Source organism: Saccopteryx bilineata, chromosome X (genome assembly GCF_036850765.1).
Source record: "Saccopteryx bilineata isolate mSacBil1 chromosome X, mSacBil1_pri_phased_curated, whole genome shotgun sequence".
NCBI lineage: Eukaryota > Metazoa > Chordata > Mammalia > Chiroptera > Emballonuridae > Saccopteryx > Saccopteryx bilineata.
Window position 1 is genome coordinate 62,127,709 of NC_089502.1, and position 19,412 is coordinate 62,147,120.

The following is a 19,412-nucleotide window of genomic DNA, read 5'->3' on the forward strand; positions in this document are numbered from 1 at the left end:
TATTTTCTGTTTAGAATTCTGCTTCAGGCCAGATTAAAAAGCTGAGTTGTAGTTGGCATGGTTCATTAGAGGATTTAATTGATCTTGAAATTCAATGAGTTTTGTGTGTGTGTGTGTTTACTGTCAATTTGAGGACCTCTGTTAACTTTGCTTGCCTCTTTTCAATATTCTGAAATATACAGTAATACATTTCTCAAAGTTATTATTGACCTTATGTTTCCTCTTTGAGGCCACTTGTTTGCTTCAGACTTTCTTCTGCCTCTTACGATTTTAGTCTCAAGAACTTTTCTTTTATTTATTTATTTTTTATATTTTTATTATTCTCTACAAAGGTAATGTAAATTGGTTTAGAGAGCCTTTTAAGGAACACTTTTCAAGCTCAGAGTTTACCTCCCCCTGATTGAAAACCACAGTAGAGAGATGGAGGGAATGTAAACACTTTGGTTTATAGAAGAATAATTACCACTTTAAAATTTTAATAATTATCATTAATTCAAAGAAATTTCAAGTGCTTTCTGGTCACAGAGTATAAAATTTCAGGATTGCAGGAGAGTTTCTACGGTCATTTGGTACTTTTTTGTTCCTTCTGGAAACTTTATAGCCTCTGAGTTTTTCTTTAGCCTGAGGCACAAAAGGATTCTTGCTACTTGCTTCACTGGGCTTGTAAATAGTGAGCAAAGGAAAATCCTGGACAGACACAATATGTAAATTCTTTCATATACAGATAACTTTACAGATTTCCTTTCAGTAGAAAGTGTGGTTTTTCTTCCTCTGAGAAGTCAGAAAAATTGTCTGTTGCTTCTTTACACCCAGTGCATGTGTTTTTATTTTTAATTTAATTTTTTTTGTATTTTTCTGAAGTGAGAAACAGGGAGGCAGAGAGACAGACTCCCACCTGAGCCCGACCGGGATCCACCCAGCTTGCCTACCAAGGGGCGATGCTCTGCCCATCTGGGGTGTTGCTTTGTTGCTGCCGGAGCCATTCTAGCACCTGAGGCAGAGGCCATGGAGCCATCCTCAGCGCCCAGCGCCCAGCGCTTCTGCTCCAATGGAACCTTGGCTTCAGAAGGGAAGAGAGAGATAAAGAAAAAGGAGAGGGGGAAGGGTGCAGAAGTAGATGGGCACTTCTCTTGTGTGCCCTGGCCAGGAATTGAACTGGGGACTTCCACATGCTGGGCCAATGCTCAACCACTGAGCCAACCAGCCAAGGCCTATTTTTAATTTTTTTAAATAAATTTATTTTTTAATTTTTTTATTGAGGCAACATTGGTTAATAACACAAGTTTCAGGTGTATGCCATTATAACTTGATATCTATATGCATTATAGCATGCACACCAGGGCACATATTTTTATGATGGTTCATGACAGAGGTTCAGAGATAGAGCAATGGAATCCAATCCATACACAAAGTAAGCATACAGCTTTGACCTCATTTATGATACTTGTAGGCAGATAACAAAGTAATCTGATCACATGGCAAGTGCGTGATTCCTTGGTTGGTTCTCTATGATGATAACCAGAATGTAGGACGCTGAATGAGTAAATGTATTTGCTGTACATTAAGTTATGAATGGTTAGGGTAAAGATGGGGTCATGAGACAGAGAGGTGAGACATTAGAAACTGTGGATGAGGAAAATATAGACTGAATACATTTTTAAAAACCTTTTTCATTAAATTTATTGGAGTGATATTATTTAATAAGATTATATAGGTTTCTAGTGTATATTTCTATGATACATGATCAGTATATTGTATTGTGTGCACACCACCCAAAGTCAAGTCTCCTTCCAAGAACATATATTTAACCCCCCCTTTAATATCTCCAGCACCCCTTATCTCTAATAACCACCGTACTGATGTCTGTGTCTATGAGTTTTTGTTTTTCTTGTTTGTTCATTTGTTACTTTCAGTTTTTTTTAATATTAATATTTTTTATTAAATTTAATGCAGTGACATTGATAAATCAGGGTACATATGTTGAGAGAAAATATCTCTAATTATTTTGACATCTGATTGTGCTGTATACCCCTCCCGCAAAGTTAAATTGTCTTCTGTCACCTTCTATCTGGTTTTCTTTGTGCCCCTCCCCTCCCCTAACCCCTCTCTCCTTCTTCACCCCCTTCCCCCTCCCCCACCCCCCCCCGCCCCTGTTGCCATCACATTCTTGTTCATGTCTCTGAGTCTCATTTTTATGTCCCTTCTATGTATGGATTCATCTCAGTTTTTTTTCTGATTTACTTATTTCACTCCGTATAATGTTATCAAGGTCCATCCATGTTATTGTAAATGATCCGATGTCATCATTTCTTATGGCTGAGTAGTATTCCATAGTATATATGTACCAAAGTTTTTTAATCCACTCGTCCTCTGATGGACACTTGGGCTGTTTCCAGATCTTCGCTATTGTGAACAATGCTGCCACAAACATGCGGGTGCATTTCTCCTTTTCCAGCCGTTCTATGGTGTCCTTGGGGTATATTCCTAAAAGTGGGATAGCTGGGTCAAAAGGCGGTTCGATTTTCAGTTTTTTGAGGAATCTCCATACTGTTTTCCACAGTGGCTGCACCAGTCTGCATTCCCACCAGCAGTGCAGGAGGGTCCCCTTTTCTCCACATCCTCGCCAGCACTTATTCTGTGTTGTTTTGTTGATAAGCGCCATTCTGACTGGTGTAAGGTGATATCTCATTGTGGTTTTAATTTGCATTTCTCTAATGATTAGTGATGTTGAGCATTTTTTCATATGCCTATTGGCCATCTGTATGTCCTCTTTGGAGAAGTGTCTATTCATCTCTTTTGCCCATTTTTGGATTGGGTTGTTTGTCTTCCTGGTGTTGAGTTCTACAAGTTCTTTATAAATTTTGGTTATTAACCCCTTATCAGACGTATTGTCAAATATGTTCTCCCATTGTGTAGTTTGTCTTTTTATTCTGTTCTTGTTGTCTTTAACTGTGCAAAAGCTTTTTAGTTTGATATAGTCCCATTTGTTTATCCTGTCTTTTATTTCACTTCCCCGTGGAGATAAATCAGCAAATATATTGCTCCGAGAGATGTCGGAGAGCTTACTGCCTATGTTTTCTTCTAAGATGCTTATGGTTTCACGGCCTACATTCAAGTCTTTTATCCATTTTGAGTTTATTTTTGTGAGTGGTGTAAGCTGGTGATCTAGTTTCATTTTTTTGCAGGTAGCTGTCCAATTTTCCCAACACCATTTGTTAAAGAGGCTGTCTTTACTCCATTGTATTTCCTTACCTCCTTTGTCAAATATCAGTTGTCCATAGAACTGTGGGTTTATTTCTGGGTTCTCTGTTCTATTCCATTGATCTATATGCCTGTTCTTATGCCAGTACCAGGCTGTTTTGAGTACAATGGCCTTGTAGTATAACTTGATATCAGGAAGTGTGATACCTCCCACTTTATTCTTCTTTTTTAAGATTGCTGAGGCTATTCATGTCCTTTTTTGGTTCCATATAAATTTTTGGAATATGTGTTCTATATCTTTGAAGTATGTCATTGGTATTTTAATTGGTATTGCATTGAATTTATAAATTGCTTTGGGTAATATAGACATTTTAATGATGTTTATTCTTCCTAACCATGAGCACGGTATATGCTTCCACTTGTTAGTATCTTCCTTGATTTCTTTTATCAATGTTTTGTAATTTTCCGAGTATAAGTCTTTAGTCTCCTTGGTTAAGTTTACTCCTAGGTACTTTATTTTTTTGGTTGTAATTGTGAAGGGGATTGTTTCCTTAATTTCTCTTTCTGACTGTTCATTGTTGGTGTATAAAAATGCTTCTGATTTCTGAGTATTGATTTTATATCCTGCCACTTTGCTGAATTTATTTATCAGGTCCAGTAGTTTTTTGACTGAGACTTTAGGGTTTTCTATATACAATATCATATCATCTGCAAATAATGATAGTTTTACTTCTTTTCCAACTTGAATGCCTTTTATTTCTTTTTCTTGTCTGATTGCTGTGGCTAGGACTTCCAGGACTATGTTAAATAAGAGTGGTGAAAGGGGGCACCCCTGCCTTGTTCCTGATCTTAAGGGTATTGCTTTTAATTTTTGCCCATTGAGTATGATGTTGGCTGTGGGTTTCTCATAGATGGCTTTTATCATGTTGAGGTATGTTCCCTGTATTCCCACTTTGCTGAGAGTTTTGATCATGAATGGGTGCTGGATTTTATCAAATGCTTTTTCTGCATCTATTGAAATTATCATATGGTTTTTCTCCTTCTTTTTGTTTATGTGATGAATCATATTGATTGATTTACGAATATTGTACCAGCCTTGCCTCCCCAGAATAAATCCCACTTGATCATGGTGTATGATTTTTTCCATATATTGTTGGATCCGGTTTGCGAATATTTTGTTGAGGATTTTAGCATCTATATTCATCAGAGATATTGGCCTATAATTTTCTTTCTTTGTGTGGTCTTTGCCTGGTTTTGGAATCAGAATTATGCTCGCCTCATAAAAGGAGTTTGGAAGTCTTCCTTCCTCTTGAATTTTTTGAAATAGTTTGAGAAGGATAGGAGTTAGTTCTTCTTTGAATATTTGGTAGAATTCCGTTGTGAAGCCATCGGGCCCCGGACTTTTCTTTGTTGGGAGTTTTTTGATAACTGTTTCGATCTCCTTTGGTGTAATTGGTCTGTTTAAGTTTTCTGATTCTTCCAGATTGATTTTTGGAAGATTGTACGTTTCAAGGAATTTGTCCATTTCATCTAGGTTGTCTAGTTTTTTGGCATACAGTTCTTCATAGTATTTTCTTACAATATTTTGTATTTCTGTTGTGTCAGTTGTTATTTCTCCTCTCTCATTTCTAATTTTATTTATTTGAGTCCTCTCTCTCTTTTTCTTGGTGAGTCTACTTAAAGGTGCATCAATCTTGTTTACCTTTTCAAAGAACCAGCTCCTAGTTTCATTGATCCTCTGTATTGTTTCTTTAGCCTATATGTCATTTATTTCTGCTCTGATCTTTATTATTTCCTTCCTTCTACTACATTTGGGCTTTACTTGCTATTCTTTTTCTAATTCTTTTAGATGCAGGGTTAAGTTGTTTATTTGAGCTTTTTCTAGCTTCTGAAAGTGTGCCTGTAGTGCTATGAACTTCCCTCTCAGCACTGCTTTCGCTGTGTCCCATAAATTTTGAGTTGTTGTATGCTCATTGTCATTCGTTTCTAGGAATTTCTTTATTTCTTCTTTGATCTCATTCTTAATCCATTCATTATTTAACACCCTGCTATTTAGTTTCCATGTGTTTGAGAATTTTTGAGCTTTTCTGCTGTGATTCATTTCTAGTTTCATGCCGTTGTGATCGGAGAAAGTGCTTGATATGATTTCAGTCTTCTTAAATTTGTTGAGAGCACTTTTGTGCCCTAACATGTGGTCTATCCTAGAGAATGTACCATGAGCACTTGAAAAGAATGTATATTCTGCTGCTTTAGGGTGAAAGGTTCTGAAGATATCTATTAAATCGAGTTGATCTAGTGTTTCCAATAAGTCTGCTGTTTCTTTGTTAATTTTCTTTCTTGAGGATCTATCTAGTGATGTTAGTGGGGTATTGAAATCCCCTACTATTATAGTATTGCTGTTGATCTCGCCCTTTAAATCCATCAAAGTCTGTTTTATATATTTGGGTGCTCCTATATTGGGTGCATAGATATTTATAATAGTTATATCTTCCTGTTGGATTACTCCTTTTATCATTATGTAGTGGCCTTCTTTATCTCTTACTATATCCTTTGTTTTAAAGTCCAATTTGTCTGATATAAGTATTGCTACCCCAGCTTTTTTTTCATTTCCATTTGCATGAAACATTTTTTTCCATCCTTTTACCTTCAATCTGTGTGTGTCTTTTGTTCTAAGGTGTGTCTCTTGTAGACAACATATGTATGGGTCCTGTTTTCTTATCCACGCAGCTACCCTATGTCTTTTGATTGGATCATTTAATCCATTTACATTTAAGGTTATTATTGATATGTAGTTGTTTATTGCCATTTTCTTCTTTAAAGGTGTATTCCTTTTTCTTTTTTTTTTTTCTGTATTCTTTTCCCACTTTATCTGTTTACACCAGGCCCCTTAATATTTCCTGCAGCATTGGTTTGGTTGTAATGAATTCCTTGAGTTGTTTTTTGTCTGGGAAGCTTTTTATTTCTCCTTCAATTTTAAACGATAGCCTTGCTGGATAAAGTAGTCTTGGTTGTAGGTTCTTGTTCTGCATTACTTTGAATATTTCTTGCCATTCCCTTCTGGCCTCAAGTGTTTCTGTTGAGAAGTCAGATGTCATCCTTATGGGGGCTCCTTTGTAGGTGATAACTTTTTTTTCTCTTGCAGCTTTTAATATTTTCTCTTTATCGCTTAGCTTTGGTATTTTAATTATGATGTGTCTTGGTGTAGGTTTCTTTGGGTTTCTCTTTAATGGAGTCCTCTGTGCTTCTTGGATTTGTGAGAGTTTCTCTTGCATTAATTTAGGGAAGTTTTCAGCTATGATATGATTGAACAAAGTCTCTATCCCTTGTTCTTTTTCTTCTTCTTCAGGAACCCCTATGATGCGGATGTTATTTCTCTTCATGTTGTCACAGAGCTCTCTAAGAGTTTCCTCTGACTTTTTGAGTCTTTTTTCTCTTTTCTTCTCTGCTTTCATGCCTTCATTCCAGTTGTCTTCTAACTCGCTGATTCGATCCTCTGCTCTATCTATCCTGTTTTTAATTCCTTCCATTGTGGTCTTTATTTCTGATATTGTATTTGTCGTCTCCAACTGATTCTTTTTTATACTTGCTATTTCTTTATTTAGGTTTTCAAACTCCCCCTCCATTGCTGTTCTAAGATCCCTAAGCATCCTTACAATCATTATTTTGAACTCCGCATCTGGAAGTTTGATTATTTCCATATCACTCAGTTCATCTCTCGAAAGTGTCTCTTGTGGTTTCATTTGGATTGCACTCCTTTGTTTTCTCATCTTCTTCTTCTTTTTTTTATTTGTAGAGTTGATTGAGTCTAGGCTTGGTGTTGTCTGCCTCCAGTTTTCAGTTGTGTTATTTTTAGGACTTCGTGGGTTGGTATCAGCTATTATTTGTAATCCACTTTCGGATTTGGGCAGCTTTGAAGTCTTGATTTGTTTGTTTTCTTAACAGGTGATAGTCTTGTTAACTGATCTCAGCAGGGGGCTTCCTTGAAACTGTATCCAGGAATGCTGTGGGTGTAACCTGAGACGCTGAAGGTCTCTTCCTCCAACTAATCTCACTGGGGGCAGGGTTTTTTCTCTCAGCTTCAGTAGGGGGAGGTGTATCTCAGATCTCCATGGAGACCTGAGTTACTGCCCCTCCTCCCCACTTCTTGTTTTCAGCTGTGTCTTGTTGTGCTGATTGGAGCTGGATAGATGTCCGGAGATCTCTGATCCGGAAGCACTTCAGCTCTGTTTTGTGAAAGGTTCAGTCCCTCCCCCAGCTATGGCCGCCTCCAGCACGAATGAGTCAGCTTGTTTATTTTGTTTCTTGCATACCTTAGCCCCTCACAGTCTGTCCCTCTCCCTGTCTTTTCCACTTGGGAGATAAGCTGGTCTTTTCAACCCACCTTGCTCCCTGGTCGCCAGGTAAGTGGCTGTGAGCAGTAGTTTCTGCTCTTTTTCCTCTGTGAAATCCTCTCTGGGCTCTCAGCCTCACCCCCCTCCTTCCCTTCCTGTAAACAGAGGAGATTCAGGCACTCCTTACCAGGATTATTGTGGCTTCCTCTTTGCTCCTTGGTTTTTGAGAGCTGTTCTTGCAGTTCAGTGTTGGTTTTTCATGCTGATTTTTTCTAAATTGATTTGTATTCCAGTTTGGTGTTGAGAGCTGGGTGTCTGTGCATCCGCCTACTCTGCTGCCATCTTCTTTCTCTCCTGTTACTTTCAGTTTTATATCACACATATGAGTGAAATCATATGGTTCTTATTTTTTTTCTCTCTGACTTTTTTGCTCAGCATGATATTCTCGAGATTCATCAATGTTGTCACAAATGGCAGTATTTCATCTTTTCTTATGGCTGACCTGTATTCCATGTACCACATTTATTTATGCAATCATATATTGAAGCCACCACTGGGTTATGTTGTAACTCTATTCTTAATTTTTTGAGGAACCTCCATACTGTTTTTCATAGTGGTTGTACCAATTTACATCCCCACCGTAGTGAATGAGGTTTCCATTTTCTCCAGAACCTCTCCAACACTTGTAACTATTGTAACTACCTGTCTTGCTGATAATAGCCATTCTAACAGGTGTCAGGTGGTATTTCATTTTAAGCAGTCTTGATTGTTATGGGGAGAAAATAGCAAGAATGTTAGCACTTCGTGAGGGAAGGCTATTTTGAGCTATTATTGGTTTTGAATACATTTAAATATTTATGGAAATATTATTTAGATATTTTTAATATCATTCAAGAAATCAAAAAGTATGTTCCTCAAACTTTATTTATATCTTAATTTATACATCTATTCATTTGTTTATGAAAATTTCTCTAGGAAAGGTTTGATAATATAGATAGCATTGACAAGCTTCTCAAAGTATTGTAGATTAATTTTCCTTTGTGGCCTTCATCAAGTAACTTATCGTTTTGTGTATTTTCAGCTGTAGATCTATTCTCAGACTAGTTACAAGACTAAACAGTGTATGATATTTATCAATTTGTTTAGTTACTTATTCATTTATTCAACATATATTCTACTATTTGTGCCAGGAACTTCACAGTATAGGCCGTTCCTGGGTTACAAATGAGATAGGTTCTGCAGGTTTGTTCTTAAGTTGAATTTGTATTCAAGTTGGAACAACTACATTTCCCTATTAAATGCAACTTAGACAGATGTTTGTCTTAACATAGTATTTATTTTTACCTTTCTGTGCATATAAATAATTAAACATTTTCAAATATACCCTTAAACAATCTTGGATGATGCAGAAGATGACGGACTTGTTGGAGAGGAAGGGACTGGTATAGAGTCAGGGTTTGATTCTGCTGCTGGTGTGAGGTTCCTGAAGTTGGCATCAAGGGAGGTTTGTACACAGCTTTTCTTTTTCTCATAATCAATAATCATGTAGCATCTCAGGCCTTCAGCAACTGTATTGTAAACTTTTTGGTGAACCTCTCTGTGTCAGGATCTTGTTCCTCTAACTTTGTCATTCCTGCTTCAATGAGACAAAAACCATCAGCTAACTCTGTTTTAGAAAACATTTTTGGGTCAGAGAAATGGCGCCATGAGGAGCGCGACAGAAAAATCTCCCAAAATTTCAACAAGTTCATCAACCAGAGACAGAAAAATCTATCCTTGGAGTGTCCGGGAGTTCCACACACTGAAGGCGAAGTGCTATCAACAAGGCCACCCTCAGATGCCATTAAGAAAAAGGAAATCGAATATCATGGATACAAAAGATAGAGAAGTAGCACAGATAGATGTGGAAAAATCTATGGAGAAAAAATTTAATATATTGGAAACCTTGGAGCTAAATGACAGAGAATTTAAGATAAAAATTCTAAAAAATACTCAGAGATATACAAGAAAACACAGAAAGGCAATTTAGGGAGCTCAGAAAACAACTCAATGAACATAAAGAATATATTACCAAGGAAATTGAAACTATAAAAACAAATCAAACAGAGATGAAAAACTTAATTCACGAGCTGAAAAACGAGGTAACAAGCTCAGCTAATAGAACAGGCCAGAGTGTGGTGTTTACCAGCGGTGGGGGGAGGGGGGCGTTGGAGGGAAGGAGTGAGAGGGGAAGGGGGAGGGACACAAAGAAAACTACATAGAAGGTGATGGAGGACAATCTGACTTTGGGTGATGGATATGCAACATAATTGAATGACAAGATAACCTGGACATGCTTTCTTTGAATATATGTACCCTGATTCATTGATGTCACCCCATTAACATTAATAAAAATTCATTAAAAAAATAGAAAACATTTTTGGTTCTGGAGTTTCTAGTTCTATGTTTTGTTTTGTTTTTTTAAATATATACTATCATCTGCTGCTCTCATTCTATAAGGTCTTCAGTGGTTAGTTTTTTGCCATGGGAGTCGAGTAGCTCTATGATATCGTTTTTACTGGTGTCCAACTGTAGGTGATTGCCAATATCTCTTATAGACCTGTGTTCATAAGTATGAGTTGTACGTAAGTTGGATGTATATAATTCAGGGACTTACTGTAAAATTTATTCATTCAGAATATTTGTTGAGTACAACTCTGTACTTTTAAAACCAATAAATAGTATGAAGATCTCACTCTTTTAAGTCTCTTGATCTCTCTGCCTTTTAAAATTTTACTTTGTACTTCTTTAATCATTAAAATTAACTTCAATATCTTCTTAGAATAAGGGAGTTATAAATTATGCATAAATAAATGGGTCAAAAACATGGAATCACTTTACAAAATACAAAATAGTGTACATATGCAGAGTGGTATTCTTTTTATTTGTGGACACTTATCACCCTTGATGGGACAATGATGAACAATTTATACAGAAGCATAGAGGAATTAGATCCTTTTTTCTTTCTCTAAAAAATGATATAACAGCTGGATGGATCATAAAGAATGTGGAAAATAAAAATTTACAAAAAAAATGGTTTCTCTCCCTCTAATCTCTCATTCCATTTTACCAAAGCTGATCTGCTTTGGGACAGAGTGTGACTGTTAAACCTCCCTATGGGTTACAAGTATGCTTTTTACTGTGGCTATTGATGCTACTGCTACAGACCCCCTCTGACTTTTTTTTTTTACATATTTTATTCTATAAAGGAATTTAAAAAAATCAATTTTTAGCTCTCTCCCTATGAATAGGGTAAATCAGATTGATTTTACAGGGCTGAGATTTCAACAGTACTTGAGTGGTACTGGAGTCAAATGCTTGCAGGAATTCTCCCCACCCCCCAAATTGTAAATGCACCAATCCCCAGAGAGTAGTTCAGTGTACCTCTGAAAGCAGCCAGTCATTTTTCGTTAAGCAATAATTTGATTATATAAAAATAAAAGTTGCTTGAGCATCCATTTTTGCAGGAGTTCATAGAAAATTTATGCAAATTCTTGTGTCACTAATCTGCATGCAAAATATAAAAATGTGATTCCATACCATGTACACCTGTACTGAAGTTTAATCAGGACAAATATTAATAGAAACAATAAAGCTCTTAACAGAAGTCACAGTTGTTGGAGTTTTGTAAAATACTGCAAAGAGAGCTTTACTGCATTAATTATCATTTTTGTATTTTCAGAATAAACAAAATGTTCTTTTTAAAGAAATTACAAACAAAATTTTTTACTGGTACGAGGGAAATACAGACAAACAAATACTGGGCTAAATGACTTGGCTGATTTAATAATCAAGGTAGGACTGAATTATTTGTATTATGTAAACTAGAAAGAAAGTCTTTACTAAGAATTTTATTGCATTTTCAAGGACAGCTATAATAGGCATGGAGTGGATATTTAATACTAGGATGGTGCCTAGCACATAATAGATACTCAATGTTAAAATTATTCTTTTATTCATTTTGATTAACTGAATAAATCATTTTAAATATTATAAAAGGAATAGTGCATCAATTTTCAAGTAATAAAACCTATTCTTTATAATGGTAAAGAAAATAACACTAATATTTATTGAATGCTAGGAATTGTGCTGATCACTTTGCATCCATTCTTTTATAAATTATGCTAACAATGCATAGGGTAAAGTTCACTTTTAGAGACAAAGAAACTGAGCCTAAAATAAGTTGAGCATATGAAGACAATTTTATTTTTTTTTAATTTTTTAAAATAATTTTATTTTTTTAATGGGGTGACATCAATAAATCAGGATACATATATTCAAAGATAACAAGTCCAGGTTATCTTGTCGTTCAATTATGTTACATACCCATCACCCAAAGTCAGATTGTCCTCTGTCACCTTCTATCTAGTTTTCTTTGTGCCCCTCCCCCTCCCCCTTTCCCTCTCTTTCTCCGCCCTCCCCCACGTAACCACCACACTCTTATCAATGTCTCTTAGTTTCACTTTTATGTCCCACCTACGTATGGAATAATGCAGTTCCTGTTTTTTTCTGATTTCCTTATTTCACTTCGTATAATGTTATCAAGATCCCACCATTTTGCTGTAAATGATCCAATGTCATCATTTCTTATGGCTGAGTAGTATTCCATAGTGTATATGTGCCACATCTTCTTTATCCAGTCATCTATCGGGCTTTCTGATTGTTTCCATGTCCTGGCCACTGTGAACAATGCTGCAATGAACATGGGGCTGCATGTGTCTTTACGTATCAATGTTTCTGAGTTTTGGGGGTATATATCCAGTAGAGGGATTGCTGGGTCATAGGGTAGTTCTATTTTCAGTTTTTTGAGGAACCACCATACTTTCTTCCATAATGGTTGTACTACTTTACATTCCCACCAACAGTGTATGAGGGTTCCTTTTTCTCCACAGCCTCTCCAACATTTGCTCTTACCTGTCTTGTTAATAATAGCTAATCTAACAGGTGTGAGGTGGTATCTCATTGCAGTTTTGATTTGCATTTCTCTAATAACTAATGAAGATGATCATCTTTTCATATATCTGTTGGCCATTTGTATTTCTTCCTGGGAGAAGTGTCTGTTCATGTCCTCTTCCCATTTTTTTATTGGATTGTTTGTTTGTTTGTCGTTGAGTTTTATGAGTTCTTTGTATATTTTGGATATTAGGCCCTTATCTGAGCTGTTGTTTGAAAATATCATTTCCCATTTAGTTGGCTGTCTGTTTATTTTGTTATCAGTTTCTCTTGCTGTGCAAAAACTTCTTAGTCTGATGTAGTCCCATTCATTAATTTTTTCCATCACTTCTCTTGCCTTTGGAGTGACGACAATTTTTATAGCTACTTTTTCTAAAGGGTACTGGTCTTGCCTCTGTATCATAGTATGCATATTACTCCATTCAGTACCTCAAAGAATTTGTGGGTCCTTCTAGGAAATCAATTGTGTTGCTTTTGCTGACCAGTATCAAATTTATCTGAGAACCTAAGATTCTAAGTCAGACCCCCACAAATGTTCTTTTTCAATTGGTTTTGGAGAAAGAGGGAGGGTGAGAGGTAGAAAGTGTGTGTGTGTGTGTGTGTGTGTGTGTGTGTGTGTGTGTGTGTGTGTGAAAGAGAGAGAGAGAGAGAGAAATATTGATTAGTTATTCCACTTATTTATGCATTCATTGGTTGATTCTTGTATGTGCCCTGTCCAGGGATCAAACTCACAACCTTGGTGTATCAGGAAAACACTTTAACCAACTGAGCTACTTGTCTAGCCCCCCCCCCACACACACACACAAATCCTTGGCACTATAGTATGAACTTCCAAATGTAGAAAAGATAACTGTGGTGGGGAATTGATATATGCCAATGTTTTTCTTTTAGTATTACATTTTTTATTTATTTTGTCAGGTCCTTGGGATAGTGATTAGAGTATCACTGGGTAAAGATAGGGACTAAAATGTGTTTTTATAAGTCTCTGTCTTGCATGATTTGTGGTTGTGGTTGTATGGAATGAATCAGAACTTTATTTCTGAATCTTGTTCTTTAAAATTGAACATGACACCATCTTCATTCATGGCAGTCCTGAAAATTCAATGGTATATAATTTAATGCTACAAGTTTCCAATGCTGATGAAAGGTAGTGAGCAAAGACCACCAGCTCCATTCTCGTCTGTTTTCAGGGAAAGAATGGAGTGATAAAAGGGGATAATTTCGGGCTCACATCTGAAGTGCTTTTCATGCCTTGATACAAACAGTTCCTTTAAGTGGAAAGTAAGTGAGGAGCCCACAATTAAGTTATTCTGTAAACCATTGTGATTCAGGTAATTTGGGAGCCAAAATTTTCCATCTTCCTCACCTATATCATTCTTTATCTCAAAACACATAGATTTCTAGTCCTAACTGCTTATCCAGGCATGCAAAACTCAAATGATCTGACTTCAGTTTACCTCTTCAGAGTAAATTTAGGGTTTGATTAGTTTGTATCACAAACCAACTCACTCTGAACAGACTGGTACACTTACACTCTCCTGAAACTTTCATTCTTTGTTCATACCTTTCGTCCCTTTTTCTGGGATATACTCTTTCTTCTCTTTCATTCCTCACCTCACTCAGATATGAATTTTTCTTTCAAAGTCTTTCAAGATTTCAACTTAAATCTCATCTCCACAGAGACTTTAAACTTCAGCCTAGAACAACCTTCCTTTATTAATATTCCTGTAATATTGTCTGTTTAATTGCCTATGCCTTCTCCTTCTAACTCCTTCCCTCTCTTCCTCTTTTCCTATTTCTCTTCCTTCCTCTTTCTGCATCTCCTCCTCACCAATCATCATCTCCATCCCTTTATTCCTTTTTTCTTTAATTCAACAATTACTTGCTGAGTGTCTACAAACAAGTACATATTTGTTTCTAGAAACACAATTGTTTTCTCATGATGCAGGTCTTTTCCTTATGGAGGTCACACTTAAAAAAATTGATCAAAGAGAAACCTTATAATGGCTCTGAAGTAAAATAAGAAAGTATGTTTCTAAGGCAGTAGATGACAAAGGGCCAACATAGACTAGGAAAACTGACTGGAGGGGAGCACAGGGGATACCTCCTGAAGAGGCAATCTCTAAGCTGAAGTCTAAAGCTTGATCAGTTATTACCAGGTTTTGAGGTAAAGGTTGGGAAGAGCATGGTAAGCATGGAAATTGCATTTGATGTCCTCTGGTGAAAGGAGGAGTGAAGCAAATTAAAGTAGTAAAAGAAGGCCACTGTAGTTGGAATGTACTTATATGAGTCATTATTGTTTTGTTCACACTCTCTTTTCAAACGTATTGTATGATACTTTTGGATACGGATGATTTGTTGTGTTAATTTTTACCTAATTTGTTTGGAAGGACTTTAGTGATCATTGGGTCCAAGCCCCAGTAGTTCCTAAAAGATTCATTGGTTTGCTAAAGGCCATGTATACAGAGGCATGAGTCTAATGAACACCCCTTCCACAGGTCCAGTGTTCTTTCATTGATGTGATTGTTTATGGCTTTGTAATTTGTGCATATCTGGTATAAGCTTCTACCTGTGAGAAATCCTTTTATTTACAGTTGGTAATTGCATGTCCTTCTGTAGACCAGAGGAGAGTAAGAAGATGTAGCATCAAAAGATGTTTCACGCCTGACCAGGCAGTGGTGTAGTGCATAGACCATCGGACTGGGATGTGGAAGACCCAGGTTTGAGACCCCGAGGTCGCCAGCTTGAGTGTGGGTTCATCTGGTTTGAGCAAGGCTCCAGGTTAAGTCCAATGTTGATGGCTTGAACAACAGGTCACTGGCTCTGCTGAAGCCTCGTGGTGAAGTCACATATGAGAAAGCAATCAGTGAACAGCTAAGGTGCTGCAACGAAGAATTGATGCTTCTCATCTCTCTCTCTTCCTGTCTGTCTGTCCTTATCTGTCCCTCTCTCTGTCTCTTGTCTCTGTCACACACACACACACACACACACAGAAGATGTTTCATTACATGGAAGAATTTTATAGGAAAAAAGTAAAATTCATTCTCTGGGAAAATAAGTACATGCAAGGGAGGAAATCTACATTTGTGAAAGATCATGTTAACTAGGCTTTGGAAAACATAGAATAAGAACTCCATCTTTTAGGAAAATCTGTATGAAATAAGAGAAGAATGACATTATAATAATCATAATTCAGAAAGACTTGGATTTATTCCTGTTCCAAAAAAGTATCTTGAACCTGCAAGATAAAATGATAAACAATAATTTGTTTGGGGCTGCATTGGTGTGGCAGTTTTCAATCATAGACCTAAAATTCTTTAACCTTGTAACCATTCAGCAGTATGAGTTTATGGCCCTTTTCCTTGAATCTGGTCTCTGTGATGGCTTGACCAATAGAATAGAGTGAGAATGACACTACCAATTTCTGGGACTATGTCTTAAGAAAGTGGTAGCTTCTACTTCCTTTTTCTTGGGAATCTTACTCTTACAGTTTTGCTATCATACTGTAAGGAAATTAAGCAACTCATGGGGAGACATTCATGGAAAAAACAACAACAACAAGGTCTCTGGCCCACAGCTCTGGGTGAGTTCCTAGCACTTAACTTGCAATTTAGATGAACCATCTTCAAAGTAGATCCAACAACTCCCAGTTGAGCCACTCCATCTGACACTTGTAGAGCAGAGACTAGCTTCCCCTGCCAAAAATTGCATATTTATGAGCGAGGTAAATGTTTATTTTTGTTTGAAGAAAGTTAAGTCATGGATTGGTATGTTAGACAGTAATTGATAATTAATATTTTAGGGGAGATCATTGAGACCTGCTGAGCACTGGACAAGTTGAAAGATCTCAGTTCTCATAAAAGGCTCTTCAATTTTAGAAGTTGAAAGCAAATTTTAGAATCCAAGAATAACCTGTTATATTGAAAAAACACCACAAGAAGTCTATCAATCAGAGGGATAAAGTATGGGGTCCCAAGGAAATGTAGCAGTACGAATTTAACTTTGGGTGCATGGGTGGGAGATATAAAAAAAAAAAATAGAAAGCAGGTTCAGATTCCAGGAAAGTAAAGTTAAAATGTGTGAGACAACAAATGAACTGTTTGAGATGGCAGATGACCTGTTTGAGAACATAGGTAAAATGAGGCCAAAGGCCAGGTCACCAGCAACGATGTGAGTGTCTGAGGCCCTTGATATCTTGCTGTACCCTGGAATGTCTCTTCCTCAACATAACTCTGGCTTGCAGTTTAGCCCCTGCATGCCTAACCCATCTGCTTCCCTATAAGGTCTTGAGACATACTTTTCCAAGTATCTTACGGCACTGAGGGTTTCAGTTTGCACAAAATGAATGATATCCCTTTCAGTACCGCTCTAATCTGAGCTAAAAATTTATCAATAAGGTGGAGAATAGAGTTAATATGTTTCAAAAGTGTTTGTCAAATATAGAACTAGAATTTGAAAGTGAGGTTTACATATACATGCATATAATGCTCTTCGGCTTACATACAATGTCAATTTTGTCATGAATTGTTTGCGAGGTGAGAATGACTTGATGTGACTTAGAATCAGAGTTGAGGATAAAGTAGGTACAGAGAAGAGTTATTCTTAGTTTATAAAAGGTAGAATATATGTTCCTTTAAGAGATTTTGGGTCAAATCATTATGATGAAAACCAAGGATTAAATAATAAATTATGCCATGTCTGGTACCAAGTAGTACTTGCCTTTGATAAGCCTATTTGTTTTAACAGGCGAATATATAGACTACATTAATACAACTGAGAAATTGGCAATGTATAAATGCATAACTATGAACAAAAATGGTATCATGATTGATGGTGAGGTTTTCACATTTTATTAAGTTAGGCCTTGGGGAATGTAATCACTTCATTTGTCATTAGTTCAGACAAGCTGAATGTTAGCCTGATAGGTGAAATGGCTGCTTAGATAGAAAAAGGCAATAAAAGGTCCAATTTTTAGAGTATTTTAGAACAATTGATGCTCCTAAGAAGTGAATGATACTTATGCCTTTCTGAGGTTCACTCCCCTGTATGGGTGCCATTCTAAATGGAATGTTCTACAGATTTCAGACGTATGCCACATTCATTTTATCCTAATGATGAATGACTTATTGATGGTTCAGGCTTTGTACTATTTGTGACTCTGGTTCTTTTAATAGCTATAATGTCATGGATTTGACACTGGGAGAGATGTTATTAATGGTCACCATTCAGCCTTTTATTTGCAAGGATGCCAAAGGGCGTTTGGGGTGCGGGAGGTCAGCTTGAATAACATATTCCTTGAAGTCATCTGTGTGTTCCCATTTTGGGATCTTGTAGAAAAAAATAGAAGCCAATTTGAACACTACCACATTTTGGATGAGTTTCCATTTGAGGAGCTCCAGAAAACTCCTACAAATCAGATTCAGAGGAGTTTTTTAGAAGATTGCCAAAGATTGTGCAGTGCTGTTGGCAGGAGGAGAAACAACAAGCAGATGTTTTAGCAGAGAGGAGCCCATTCTGGGCATCTGTTTCTGGGCATTCACTGAGAGCGACTGGGAAGGAAGCTAGTTCAGAACAAATATGAGAGAGCCTAACTTGGGTGTGCATTTGCCTAAAAATAAGCTTACAAATTTCAGAGCTCCAAGCCCCTAAAGTAACTTCAGAAAGATATAGTTATTAATTAATCTCTTGAACTTTGCATAAAAACTCTCTGGCCCTGTAACTAATCTTTTGACAACTTGCTGTTATTGTTGTAATGATTGGCTTTGTTTCGGCTTTCCTCTATTTATTTTTAACATGCTTCTTTCTGTACTTAATCACTTTAAAAAATACATACAGTTAGAAATTCATATCTGCTTTCATCATCAACTCATTGTATGATCTTTGATAAGTCCTTCATCTCTCTAGCCTCCCTTTCTTCATATGTAAGAGAAAGAAAAATAAACCAGATAGTATGTTAGTTCTATTTCAACTCTTGAGTCAATAATTTATTTGGACTCAAGCTATAAAATCATGAGTCAGAAAGACCAACATCTGTAAATTATCTCCTTATCTCTGACCATTGATGAAAATGGGAGGAGTGTAGAACTTCTAATAACTGACAGAATAATCACTTAAACAGTGATTATGACAGAGCTTTGAGGGCATAATTTCCATATATATCACTGCTTGGAGACATATTTACTCAGTAAATATCTATGAATTATAATTTATATACTAGGCATTGTGCTAGGTTTTGGAAGTACCACTTTAAGCAAAACATGTGGCCTTGCTTTAGGGAATTTAAAAACTAGTTGAAAACCTGCAAATACTAAATACTATAATTATGCAATTATAATGGAGGTTAATTACTAAGAAGAAAAAATATGATGGGGGAACCTAGCCTATTGAGGATAAAGGGGTTAAAGTGAGTTCATGAAGGCTTCCCTAAAGAAGATACATTCTCAAGTATTATAGGACCCAGTATGAAAGAAATTCAGATGAAATGTTTGATTATTGAACTGGTTGTTTTTGCTCTGTTCCATGATTCTAACACAAAAAAACAAATTATAGATCTTCACTATTCATCCAAAATGGGTTTGAGGTAGAATAAGTCGATAGCTCAAGGAGAACCATACCTGTGATTAGAAAAAAAAATCACAAAAGCCACATTATAATGTAGCATTGATGGGACATTCTACATGCAAGGGTTAATGTAAATGCATACTTAACTTTTATTTGCCACAAGGAAGATTTGTAAGATATGTTATTTTTTATGGGTGCTTGTGGAGTAAGCCCAAGAGTCCATATAGTGTATTTATTTAAAGACTGGGTTATTGAATGAGACTACCTGGATTCAAATCTTGAATCCTAAAATTTGCTAGCTTTGTAGCTTTGGGTAAGTTATTTAAC